Source organism: Eurosta solidaginis, chromosome 5 (assembly GCF_040869045.1).
Source record: "Eurosta solidaginis isolate ZX-2024a chromosome 5, ASM4086904v1, whole genome shotgun sequence".
Taxonomy (NCBI): Eukaryota; Metazoa; Arthropoda; class Insecta; order Diptera; family Tephritidae; genus Eurosta; species Eurosta solidaginis.
Genome location: NC_090323.1, coordinates 72,687,923 through 72,701,732, shown reverse-complemented (window position 1 = coordinate 72,701,732; position 13,810 = coordinate 72,687,923). Strand labels below are relative to the sequence as shown.

The 13,810-nt window shown below is 38.4% G+C and overlaps 1 pseudogene; it reads right to left on the bottom strand.

The window, feature by feature from the left end:
* Positions 1-7,945, bottom strand: part of LOC137254183 (piggyBac transposable element-derived protein 1-like) — a 99,096-nt pseudogene extending 91,151 nt beyond the window's left edge.
* Between the last annotated feature and the right edge of the window lie 5,865 nt (positions 7,946-13,810).

The following is a 13,810-nucleotide window of genomic DNA, read 5'->3' as shown; positions in this document are numbered from 1 at the left end:
TTCCTGCAAGTTACTTCATATGTCAGAAAGGTAGTATTTTTTCTGTTACTGAAAAAACCAATGTCAAAATCAGCACGAGTATTGTCAAATGCGTTTTTAATTTGTAACATTGACTTCACCTATCTGCTTTATTGTATCATGATGTAGACGAAGACAGTGTAGTCCTCAATTTTTCATGACATACTTTGAATTAGTACGCAGTTTGTGATTTACTACTTACAAAAAAGTTGAGTATGAGAAAATTCTTTTTTTTTTTTTCAGGTTATAGTTGGAGCATTTTACTAGGAAAAACCCGAAATAATAATAATGCCACAAAGTTAGGAATGTAAAACTGGGTTACCAACAATTCATGCACAGGTCAATTGATTAAAGTTTGTAGTGCGTGGGTGAGTTATTTTGCAACTAACAGCACAACACTGGACTGAATTTCCAATCACCTTTTATTGTCCTCTCTTCGACTCATCATTATGTCTAAAATTGAGAGTGTACTATTTGCATGGTCGGCATGTGCTCTACTTTTGCAAATTCTTGTAAAAAGCATTGATTGATTTCAAAGGGACAGTATCTGAAACAAACATTAAAATACAAAATTACTAGAAGTGCTGGTATGAGTTTCTAATTACCCGTACGAAATTTACATGTTTCGTTTGTGAAGGATGACCATTAGGATGGCCCTTCGTTGTATGTTTTAAGTTTATTATGATAAGGTTTGAAATAAAATTGTATAAAAATATGTTTCAGATGATTTATTATATTAGTCTTTTAATTAAGCGGAAATAAGGGGTGTATTTAGGATTTTGCCCGTTACTGTATACATACGCACAAACTAACAGAAGTGCACATATGATGTATCCAAGTCTGAAATTATTGAATAGTTGATGATTGCAATCAAAGTATTTGATTGCGTTTCTACATTTATTGCAATAAAGTTTATTGCAAACGAAATGCTTACAGTCAAGTTGATGGTAGAATTTTTAAATATCCCATAACAAAAATAATCAAGTTAAATTACAATATTTGACTGTTGATTGTAAATTTTACAGTCACAAAAAAGGCAAACAAATTTAACTTAAATTTTTGATTTTACAAAAAAGCAATCAAGTTTGATATATGTAAATCAAATAAGCTGGGCAATCGTTGTTTTTAATCGAAATTTTTGTAAATTTTTACAGGTTTGATATGAAACGCCCATATCGAGATATTATTTTCTCACCATATGATGGACCCTTCGATTTATCTCACACCATGACAAATATTTTATTTCAACATCGGCTACATGTACTAAAAATATTTCGTAAATGATTGGAGGAAACTAGTATCCTTTAGTAATACATTGGGTCCAACTAAATTCAAATAATTTTTTAGCACTAGATAAAAATAAATATATGTATATAGCCGTCTTTTTGTCTTGAACCCATACAAAACGAGGTTGATAAAAATACATAAATTTAGGCAGTAATAAACAGTGTTGCCAGGTTAGCCTTTTCGAGGCTAGATTTAGCCCTTTTTTTGCCTTTAGTCTCGAAGGAGGGTGGGGCCGTGTGTAGAAGTCCACGAAAGTGGGGAAAGCTTCTGACCGCCATTCACCTGGGAATGGCCAGAGCATTCTTTTGCATGCGGTTCAAGCAGCTCACTACTGCCGGTCGCTTGCGGCCAAGTATCCTCTGGGTAGCCGCTAAACACCCGTTTAGCGGTGAGCTAATGTGAGAAGGCGACAACCTGGCTAGGCCACTCTGACATAATCGGTTTAAGGGCTAGCCGGGGGAGATTTCATCGGCAGCGTCTGTACACCTCTAGGTGCGGCTGCAAGCGGGCGTCTGTCTTGGAGCAAGCGGCTCGCTATATAAACATGCCAAGTAATATTTTCACCCCCGCTGAGCGGGTTGTGCGCTGGGCTTGCGACCCGCCACGTAAAACCATACTCCAATGAAATATAACAACAAGACTCGGATAAATACACTCTCTATTGATGACGACCATGGCAAACGTTTGAAGGACAATGAATTGAGGGCATGCACCTGGAACGTCCGCTCCCTGAATGGGATTGGTGCAGATGCCCGGCTGGTTGATGTCCTCGTCAAAGCAAAATCTGACATCACCGCCATCCAAGAAATGCGTTGGACGAAGCAAGGAAGAAAGAAGATCAAAAATTGTGACATATATTGGAGTGGCCATGCGAATAAGCGCAGTTTTGGCGTCGGATTCGTGGTGGGAGAGAGACTTTGTCGCCAAGTGCTGGCGTTCACGCCTGTGGACGAGCGTCTCGCCGCTATTCGAATAAAAGCAAAATTTTTTAATATATCATTCATTTGCGCCCATGCGCCAACAGAGGAGAAAGACGATGAGGTGAAAGACACTTTTTATGAACAATTAGAACGCACTTACGAGCGCTGCCCCCGTCATGATATAAAAGTCGTGCTTGGCGACTTTAACGCCAGGGTGGGCAAAGAAGGTGTTTTTGGCCCTACAGTCGGAAAGTTCAGCCTACACAATGAAACTTCTCCTAACGGACTGAGGCTGATTGACTTTGCCGGTGCTCGAAACATGGTCATATCAAGCACGAGGTTCATGCATAAAAAGATACATCAAGCTACATGGCTGTCTCCTGATCGAAATACTCGCAATCAGATCGATCACGTTGTGATAGACGGACGGCATGCCTCCAGTGTTTTAGATGTGCGAACGATCCGAGGACCTAACATCGATTCGGACCATTATCTCGTTGCAGCCAAAATACGCACTCGCCTCAACGCGGCTAAAAACAAGGAACAAAAACACAAGGAAAGCTAGTCGTCGAAAAGCTTCAATCACAACAGACTGCCAATGATTTCGCAACTCGACTCTCACACCTGCTCTCTGAGGGCACAACTCATCCTGAAGGAATACAGGAGCAGTGGGAGCATATCTCCAAAGCACTTCATACTGCCGCCGAGGAAAAAATTGGGTACCGGCAGCCACGAAAAAACAACTGGTATGAGAAGAATGCCGCGTTGCAACAGAAAGAAAAGACGCTGCCTACAGGGCTACGTTAAAAGCGAGCGCGACAAGAGGAGTGTGTGAACGCTATCGTGAGTTGAAAAGGGAAGCGAGACGCCTTTTCAGGAAGAAAAAAGCAGAAGCAGAAAGGCGTGAGTGCGAGGAGCTTGAACTGCTAGCCACCAGGAATAACGCCCGAAAATTCTATCAAAAAATACGGCGACAGACGGAAGGTTTTAAGACCGGGGCAATCTCCTGTAGGAATGAAAACGGCGACCTTGTAACTGATGTCCAGAGAGTGCTTAGATTATGGAGGGAACACTTCTCTGCTCTCCTAAATGGTGGCAGCAATTCACCGCGCAGAGATGAAGAACCCGATCCCGCAATCGATGATGATGGAATATATGTCCCCCCGCCCGATTATGACGAAGTTAGAATAGCAATAACCAGATTGAAAAACAACAAGGCCGTGGGCGCTGATGGATTGCCTGCGGAGCTATTCAAGTTCGGCGGCGAGGAGTTGGTAAGGCGCTTGCAGCAGCTTCTTAGCAAAATATGGGCGGACGAAAGCATCCCCGACGGTTGGAATCTAAGTGTTCTTTGCCCAGTCCACAAGAAGGGGGATACTGCAAAATGCACCAACTATCGTGGAATTAGCCTTCTTAATATCGCATATAAGGTTCTTTCAAGTGTATTGTGCGAAAGATTGAAGCCCACCGTGAACCGGCTGGTTGGACCTTATCAGTGCGGCTTCAGACCTGGTAAATCTACCATCGACCAGATTTTCACAATGCGCCAAATCTTGGAAAAAACCCGTGAAAAGAGAATCGACACACATCACCTCATCGTCGACTTTAAAGCCGCCTTCGACAGCACGAAAAGGAGCTGCCTATATGCCGCTATGTCTGAATTTGGTTTCCCCGCAAAACTTATACGGCTGTGCAAAATGACGTTGAGCAACACCATCAGCTCAGTCAGAATTGGGAAGGACCTCTCCGAGCCGTTCGAAACTAAACGAGGTTTCAGACAGGATGACCCCCTATCGTGCGATTTCTTTAATTTGATGCTGGAGAAAATTATACTAGCTGCAGAACTTAACCGCACTGGAACAATATACTATAAAAGCGTGCAATTACTGGCATATGCTGATGACATTGATATCATTGGCCTAAACACCCGCGCTGTTAGTTCTGCTTACTCCAAGCTGGAAAAAGAAGCGGTAAAGATGGGTTTGATGGTGAATGAGGACAAAACGAAGTACCCTGCTGTCATCGAGCAAAGAGTCAGCGCATATGCGCCTTGGCAACCACGCTACTGTTGGCAGCCATAATTTCGAAATAGTAAAAGACTTCGTTTATTTGGGAACCAGCATCAACATTAGCAACAACATCAGCACTGAAATCCAGCGAAGAATCAATCTTGCCAATAAATGCTACTTTGGACTAGGTAGGCAATTGAAAAGTAAAGTCCTCTCTCGGCGAACGAAAATCATACTCTACAAGTCACTTATCGTACCCGTCCTGCTATATGGGGCAGAAGCATGGACCATGACAACAGCAGATGAAGCGGCTTTGGGAGTGTTCGAGAGAAAAGTTCTTCGAAAGATTTATGGACCTCTACGCGTTGGCGATAGCGAGTACCGAAGAAGATTTAATGATGAGCTGTTCGAGCTATACGCAGACATCGACATCAACATAGTCCGACATCAACATAGTCCAGCGAATTAAAACGCAGCGGCTGCGCTGGCTAGGCCATGTTATGCGAATGAAAGATGATGCTCCGGCCAAGAAAGTGTTTCTATCGGAACCCGCCTATGGAAGCAGAGGTAGAGGGCGGCCCCCACTCAGTTGGAAGGACCAGGTGGAAAACGATTTAAACTCCCTTGGTGTGGACCAATTGGCGCCGGTTGGCGGAGCGAAGGAGCGACTGGCGCGCCTTGTTGGAACGGCCATAACCATTTAGACGGTTAAGCGCCAATTAAGTAAGTAAGTAAGTAAGCCTCGAAATTTTGGGTTTAGCTCCGTGACTTTTTTCTAGCCTTTTTTACTCCCAATGTATTTTTAAAAATTTCTAAAACAAAATAATTTCAATAGTTCCTGTGAACACCTAAAACCTAATAATATGAGTTTCTCTACAAAAGATTAATTCTTTTTCTGCTGAAAATTCGTTGAAAATTTCAAAGCCAGATGTATTTTCTTACTTTGAAAAAGAGAAGTATATTTATTCTTCGAGTCAAATAGCATTAATAGAGCTGCAGTGGCCAAAACGTATAACTATACAATGGAAAAATGAACACTCCACCATGGAATTTTGGTCGGAAGTCCGAGAACATAAAAATGCATTAAACGAGCCTCGTTTTTTAGAACTTGTCGAACTAATATTTAGTTTTTTAGTATTACCACTCAGTAACGCGGAAGTTGAAAGAATTTTTAGTGGCATGAAAATTCTGAAAACTAAATTAAGGAACAAACTAAAAATTAAAATGCTTAATGCGCTGCTTTATATTAGATGCTCGTTAAAACGCTTATCTAAATGTTGTAATGACTTTGAAATTACCGATGATCTCATATCTATGGTAAATAGCCAAATTTTATACCCAGACTTAAGTTCTTCTGATTCTTCAGACGGGGAATATTTTATATAAATAATTAGTTTTTAATATTTTTTTCATGTATATACACATATGCAATCATTTAAAGTAATTCCATGTGCTAGTCAAGGAAAATGTGCCTGATATGTTTTGAAACAGGAAGTTATGCTTAAGTTATGTTTATAAGTTTTTATTTACAAATGTGTAAACTAAAATATAAAAAAAATTGAATGAATTAACCAAAAAATTTCTGGCCTTTTTTTAGCTTCTTTTTTTTACTAAATTTAGCCTTTTCTAACCTTTTTTTTGCCAATCTAGCTTCTTTTTTTGCATCACCTGGCAACACTGGTAATAAGTAAAAAATTTATTTTATCTTAACCTTTAGAGGTCTCGCGGTCTACCTTATGAACTAACATATATACGTACATATGTGCATTTCTTTGATTTTCTAATGGTAATAAATTTCAAAAGCACCAATTAGAAATATCAGCATTGCAACTCTCTTCATTTGCAGTATTTATCGACTTACAAACCTACTTAGGTATTTCTAATTTATGCATGCTCCCAGTTCACAAATCAGTAACTTTATTTGACAAGTACTTAATGAAACCTGTCCATCCAATGAATATTTGAAATGTTCGTCTTGAATCAGCTGTTGTAGTAGTAAAGCTCAAATGAATTTGCACTAAATTTGTTAAATCAGTCAGTGCAAGGTGTTACCTGTATTCACCTTTCAACTCACCTCTTGTCAGCTTCTATCACAACTCACTTCTATTGACTGGTCGACCGAAATACTTAAATTTGCTTGACCACCTTTTCTTGTTCGCACAAACCACAAGAAGGACCTAAAACACAAACAATGAAAACCAGAAAATTTTAACGATATACCGCCCCTTCGGTTTGAAGAATAACAAACCAACCTGTACGTTTTACGCTCGTTCTCACCCGGAAGTGTCCACTCGTCTGTGGCAACTTGACGTTCAACACACTTTAATCCTCATTTCCTTACTTGACTTGAGTATTTGCACAAGTGTGTATTTGCGTGCGTTCCCAGCATCAATGTAGATAAGTTTTGCTGGAAAGACAAACTAGCAGTATTGAAAATTTGTTTGTTTTCTTTTGAGAAGCGCATTAAAAGTGGAAGATACTGTGCAAATCATGGCAATACTATCGATATCTCTATTAAATTGTACAATAACCTTTCTTCTTTTAATAAGTACATCGTCGAAGTTTGGGAGCGAACCACAACTTATTTGTATATTGCATTTATTATATATACTAGCAGACCCGGCAGACTTCGTTCTGCCTTAAATTTAGCCTACCTGCATACATTTTAAAAAACTTTTTCCGTCTAACTCTGCCCTCCCCCTCTTCACTTTTTCCTAATCCTTTTATTCACTCCTCCCTCCGTCCTTTTCGATTCATCTATCTCCATCTTCTCTCTCTCAGTCTATCTCTTTTGTTCCAGTCCCAGTCCCAGCCCCACCCCGAGTCTCAGTCCCATTCCTAGTCCTAATCACAGTCCCAGTCCGTCTCTGGTCGGAAAGAAGGATCGTAAACACTAATATAGGCAAATGTATATACCAAATTTCAGGCAAATCGAATAGGACGTATGTAAATAGGTATGTGGGTATTATTAATTCATGTCTCTATTTCGCCTTCGCATGCATATTTATCAGTTTTGCCAGGTTGATTCGACTAAACCGAATATCACAACGAAAATTACTTTAGAGCTCTCAGCAAAAGCTTTCATTTGATATCCATATTACCCACACATTCTAGGGGTATCGGGGTCCACGTTTTGGCCAATATCTCGAGACCCTAGTCACCCAGCGGTATAATATATTACTGTGTACTAAAGCACTCCTCAACAGCTTTCATTTGATATCCATATTGTATAAACACTGTAGGCATTCACGGGCCCACGTTTTGGCCTATATCTCGAGACCCTAGTCACCCAGGGGTATGAAAACTACCCTCTAATGAAGCACTCATCACATTGGACGTTGGATCACGTTTGAACAAAATCGACTGACGCATCTCTTCACACACCGGCGACAAACTAACACACATTTTAACCTTTCCTTTTATATATATAGATTTTTATTTTTCACACTTCACTATAATATTAAAACGAAATACAGATATTCATTGCTTTTGAAATTCGGCTTAAAAATTGAACATGGAACAATTAAAGACTACTGAATTTAAAGAAAATGTCTTAGTACTTCTAAATCGTGGCCCCCTCAGAAACTTAATATCATTCGCTATAATAATTTTTATTGATAAGTACGTTGTTTAATTAAACACCAACCAATTACACGGAAGTATATCCGCACCACGTGTAAATATATGAGTGCCGCTGCGTATACGTAACATTTTATTATTACGTATAAACATTTAAAAAAATTGCAATAAAATAATACTGCGGATATAAACTGAGATATAACCCATCCTATATTTCAAGTTAGATCAAACTACTCAAGGTGTGCAAAACAAATTCAAAATCGATTGAGTAGTTTAGGAGTCCATCGGCCACAAACATAGTGATATAACGATTTAGATCAGAACCGTATATAGAGTAGAAAAAATACGAACCACAACTAATAACTATGTCTGCGACGATTTTTCAGAGTAGCACCGAGCCATAAATAACTAGCAGAAATTTTCAGAAACTAATGCAATCACTCATAATAATTGAAATCTCTTCTTTCTGTTATGGGAAAAAAAAAAAAAACGTGACATATGTGTTTGTTTAATGGGGATGAAAAGAAATAAACAAAAGAATTTTTTCATTCCATTACTATAAAAAATTATTGGTTTGGTACTCACAAAACGGATTAGTACGAGATAGTTTAAAACATATTCAAGTTGCAGCATTGCAGATGAACTAAACCTGAATGGTCTCTGCTAAAAATGTTGCGACTGGTTCCTAAATAGAGGTATTAGGAATATCTCTTTGGAGTTAACAGTTTGGCATTAATTAGTCCTAAGCTAATACCACTGGCATTATTTGGGAAGAATTCTGTTTTTATCTACTTGGAAATGCCAATTTTTTTTAATACATCAACTGGATGTGCTTTTGGAAAACATATGACATATTGTTTACATCTTTAAATTCAGTGTATTCTCATAATTAATTTATATTTTCGAATAAAAACAAAAGGCTTATGCTTGGTTTTCATTGGGTCAAAATTACTGAGATCAAGAATTGCTTAAAGCTGAACCGCTTTTCCATATGCCACATTACTGACTCGAAACTGATGAAGCAGTGCGTGGCCACAACCCACGCTAAATTTTTGTCTTCATTTATTTCACAACCTATTTCATTAGTTCTATTGTTGCACAGCTGTGGCATTATAAATTGATGGGAGCCAGTTGGCAAACGAAAATAAATTGCCAACATGTTAACAAATGAAATTTGAATGTCAAAACTGCCATACCACTGGGCATTAGCCATTTTAACTTATTGATCAATTTAGCTGCCACTTTGTAGTCGAAATTTAATGCAAACGCATTTGACGTCATTGATATTGCCAAGTTTGTGGTCAAATTCAACCTAACTAGTGACAACCAAGAATAAGGGAAAAAGAGAGAGGTGACCTCACAGTAACTCGGTTATGAAAAGGAGTAAATTATAGGAAATCGCACAAGTAATTCCAAGAAAAGATATCAAATGTTATATTAGTCGCATGTTGTCAAATCAAGAACATATCACGACAGCATCCCAGACCAATCGGATTTTTTGCAGGGGTTTATGTAGGTGTGTTAGTGTGAATCACCCTAACAAAAAGGTAAAAACATGCTTAGAGAAAAATTTAGATAAATTTTGCTTACTTTTAGCGTTAAAGGCAGCTATTTTGTTTAACGCTTCCTTATTTTCGTATGTTTGTTGTTTTTTTACAACTGCATATTTTTATACTCAGCTGAGCAGAGCTCACAGAGTATATTCATTTTTTCCACATAACGGTAATCCGTAACGGCATAAACTAATCGAGATAGATATAGACTTCTATATATCATCTCGCATAGCACAGCATCTAAATGCGTGTTAGAATATAAGCGGCCTCTGGAGAGAATCGGGACAGGGAGAAGCATACATCTATATTGGGTCACAGGGCATATGTGCATAGATGGGAATGAAAAAGCGGACGTCCCAATTAGATTGGGTGAGATTGAGCGAAGGCGAGAGGTGCACATGATCGACCAAGCAGGAAAGGCGTGGTTTCAAGCGCGGGGCTGTAAAGTGTCGAAGATTATGTGTAGGTCTAACAACCTTAGACTAACAAAGTTGCTTCTATCATTAAAAAGAGAGGACTGTAGACTCATGACGGATATTCTGACTGGACACCACCTTCTGGCGTCACATGCCTTTAAATTAGGTTCGGTTAGTGATAGCAGATGTAGGAAGTGCGGGTTGGAGGAGAAAACGATCGAGCACGTTCTGTGCTCGTGCCCTGCACTTGCCAGACTAAGACTCCAGCTATTAGGAGCCATACAGCTGTCAGATCTAGAAGCAGCAAGTGGCTTAGTCCTAGGAAGCTTCTAGTATTTGCCAAGAGGACGGAGTTATTTTATAACATAGGTCCAGGTTTTTGATAGGGTTTTTCAGTCTGGTCGTTAAAACAAACTTCTGGTAAAATTTCGGACTCAATCAGTCTATGTGAGGTCCTCATGGACCGGCCAGTTCAGCCTAACCTAACCTAACCTGTATTTAGCCATGTCCGTCCGTCCGTCTGTCCGTAAACACGATAACTTGAGTAAATTTTGAGGTATCTTAATGAAATTTGGTATGTACGTTCCTGGGCACACATCTCCGATTGTAATTTAAAACGAACGAACTCGGACTATAACTACGCCCACTTTTTCGATATCGAAAATTTCGACAAATCGAAAAAGTGCGATAATTCATTACCAAAGACGGCCAAAGCGATGAAACTTGGTAGATGGGTTGACCTTATGACGCAAAAAGGAAAATTAATAAAATTTTAGACAATGGGCGTGGCGCCGCCTACTTTTAAAAGAAGGTAATTTAAAAGTTTTGCAAGCTGTAATTTGGCAGTAGTTGAGGATATCATGATGAAATTTGGCAGGAACGTTACTCCTATTACTATATGTGTGCTAAATAAAAATTAGCAAAGTCGGATGACGAACACACCCACTTTAAAAAAATGTTTAAGCCAAATGTTAACAAAAAATTGAATACCTTAACAGTATATAAGTAAATTATGTTGGCATTCAACTCCAGTAATGATATTGTGCAACAAAATACAAGAATAAAAGAAAATTTCAGAATGGGCGTGGCTCCGCCCTTTTCATTTAATTTGTCTAGAATAATTTTAATGCCATAAGTCGAACAAAAATTTACCAATCCTTGTGAAATTTGGTAGGGGCATAGATTCTATGACGGTAACTGTTTGCAGCACGCCCAGTTTTTATACACAGTCGACCGTCTGTCCTTCCGCTCGGCCGATAACACGATAACTTGAGCAATCGATATATCTTTACTAAACTCAATTCACGTACTTATATGAACTCACTTTATCTTGGTATAAAAAATAGCCGAAATCCGACTATGACCACGCTCACTTTTTCGATATCGAAAATTACGAAAAATGAAAAAACTGCCATAACTATATACCAAATATGAAAAAATGAATGCAACATGCTAACTGGATTGGTTTATTGACGCAAAATATAACTTTAGAAAAAACTTTGTAAAATGGGTGTGACACCTACCATATTAAGTAGAAGAAAATGAAAAAGTTCTGCAGGGCGAAATCTAAAGGCCTAGGAATCTGACCACTGTTTGTGGTATTACATATAAAAATAAATTAGCGGTACCCGACAGATGATGTTCTGGGTCACCCTGGTCCACAGTTTGGTCGATATCTCGAAAACGTCTTCACATATACAACTAAGGGCCACTCCCTCTTAATCCCCTCATTAATAACTTTATCGTACAAGGACATTATAGAGTCACCCCTGGTCCACCTTTATGGCGATATCTCGAAATGGTGTCCACCTATAGAACTAAGGCCCAGCCCTTTTTAAATAATCATTAACACCTTTCATTTGATACCCATATCGTATAAACGCATTCTAGTGCCACCCCTTGTGCACCTTTATGGCGATGTCTCGAAAAGGCGTCCACCTATAGAACTAAGGCCCACTCCCTTTTAAAATACTGATTAACACCTTTAATTTGATTCCCATATCGTACAAACACATTCTAGAGTCACCCCTATTCCGCCTTTATGGCGATATCTCCAAAAGGTGTCCAACTATAGATGCCCTTTTTAAATAATCATTAACACCTTTCATTTGATTCCGATATCGTACAAACACATTCTAGAGTCACCCCTGGTCCACCTATAGAACTATGGCCCACTCCCTTTTAAAATACTCTTTAATACCTTCCATTTGATACCCATGTCATATAAGCACATTCCAGGGTTACCCTAGGTTCATTTTCCTATATGGTGATTTTTCCCTTATTTTGTCTCAAAAGCTCTCAGCTCAGGATGTAATGTTCGGTTACACCCGAACTTAGCCTTCCTTACTTGTTTAGTTTCAGTTTTATATGTTACAATTATTCATACAAATTGCGTTTGTGATATTACCTTCGAAGAAGATTGTATAGAATGAATTAACTGAGGATTATAAAAAAATGTGACATTCACACAGGTTGATGCAATTTAAAAAAATCAACAACTATCTCCTAAATATTTATAAACTTTGATTGATCAAAAACAAATAAATAATTTCGTCGTCTCTATTCTAAAAGATGCTAAGTCCGTACAACACAATTTTAAAATAGAACTGAAGAATTAAGTTTAATTAAAGCTACACTCAATCTTCAATGTTGAAAAATATTTAGAAAATGTATGAAGTTGGCAGCTCATCAATTTATTTTCGGATTTAGCAGTGTAAATTTTTTAAAGTCTTTAGCGATCGGAAGCATTGAATTCTTCTTCTTTTCTTCCACCACCATGTACCGAAGTCACTCATCTTTCCATCTGTATCAAAATGTAATGAAGAATGACATGTAGAATTTGCAGAATGATTTAGTGGAAAGTTGCTCTACTTTTAATTGCAGTTTTCCGTTTTAAATTAACTGAAGGAAAAACAAATTATTAATTCCATTTCTTATAAAAGATGTTATAATGGTTGGCCTCATTGTTTTCAAACAAGTGATTAAGAAGAAACATCTGAGATGGTATCAGTTTAAATTTATGCATAATTAGCGGCCTTTGGACTTGAAATGTCTGCCTACTCGGGGTTATTGCTAGTATTATTGGCTGCTAAGCTCGATGGCCCTGTAAAACCAATACGTCTACTTATTAGGATGTTTCCATTGTTGACATTGGTCAAAGAAAGGTAGTCTGAGGTTGGAGTTTGATCGTGCCTACGTAGCGAACAACACGTATTCGGATAGCGTTCTTCTTTTGCCCTGTGCAAAAATACAAAAACCAAATTATTTAATACCTAAATCACTGTTTCAAAAGTTGCAAGTGAAGTATAAAACTAGCAGAAATAGTAGTTCATAATTATGTGCGAGCGCAATGCGCTAGACTCTGTGTCTAATAAAATTATAAAATCATCAAATAATTACTTGACGAGAAAAAGGAAAAATGACAGCGTGACAGAAAACACGATGTCAAAAACCACCAAAAACAATTACTACGCAATACTAGATGAAGATCTATAACAGTGTAATGAAGCATTCATAAAATTCCAACAATAGGTGCAAACCAACAAGCTAAGTAACGATAGCGAAGAAACACGAGCTCATGCTATAAACAACTACTGCAACCCATCAACAAGCGCAGCAGCAGCCGAAGCTGCAGCTGCAAGTGTAATACTGTTTTCACACATAAACTTAATGATCTCATTTCACCTGGTAATGAAATCGTAAATTTTTTGCTTTCACACAGAAGTAACTGCTCGATTAGTATGAAGGATGAGACAGACAATCATGGCGGAACGATACAAGGTGGGAGCATGTTGACATACCTACAAACAAAAAAAATTCCATGTTCTTGTAAATTCGATGGACAAATGTCAAAATCGTACTGCGCCGGTAGTTGATGTATCAAATCAAATAAAAAAGGTTATAATCAGCTGTTCGATGCGCCCACCTTGTATCGTTCCGCCATGCAGACAATGACATTTGCTTTGAAAACTAAGAAACGGAAACGGAAGCGGAACGCTGCCAACGGAGTTGCATTGTGCTTCTGACTT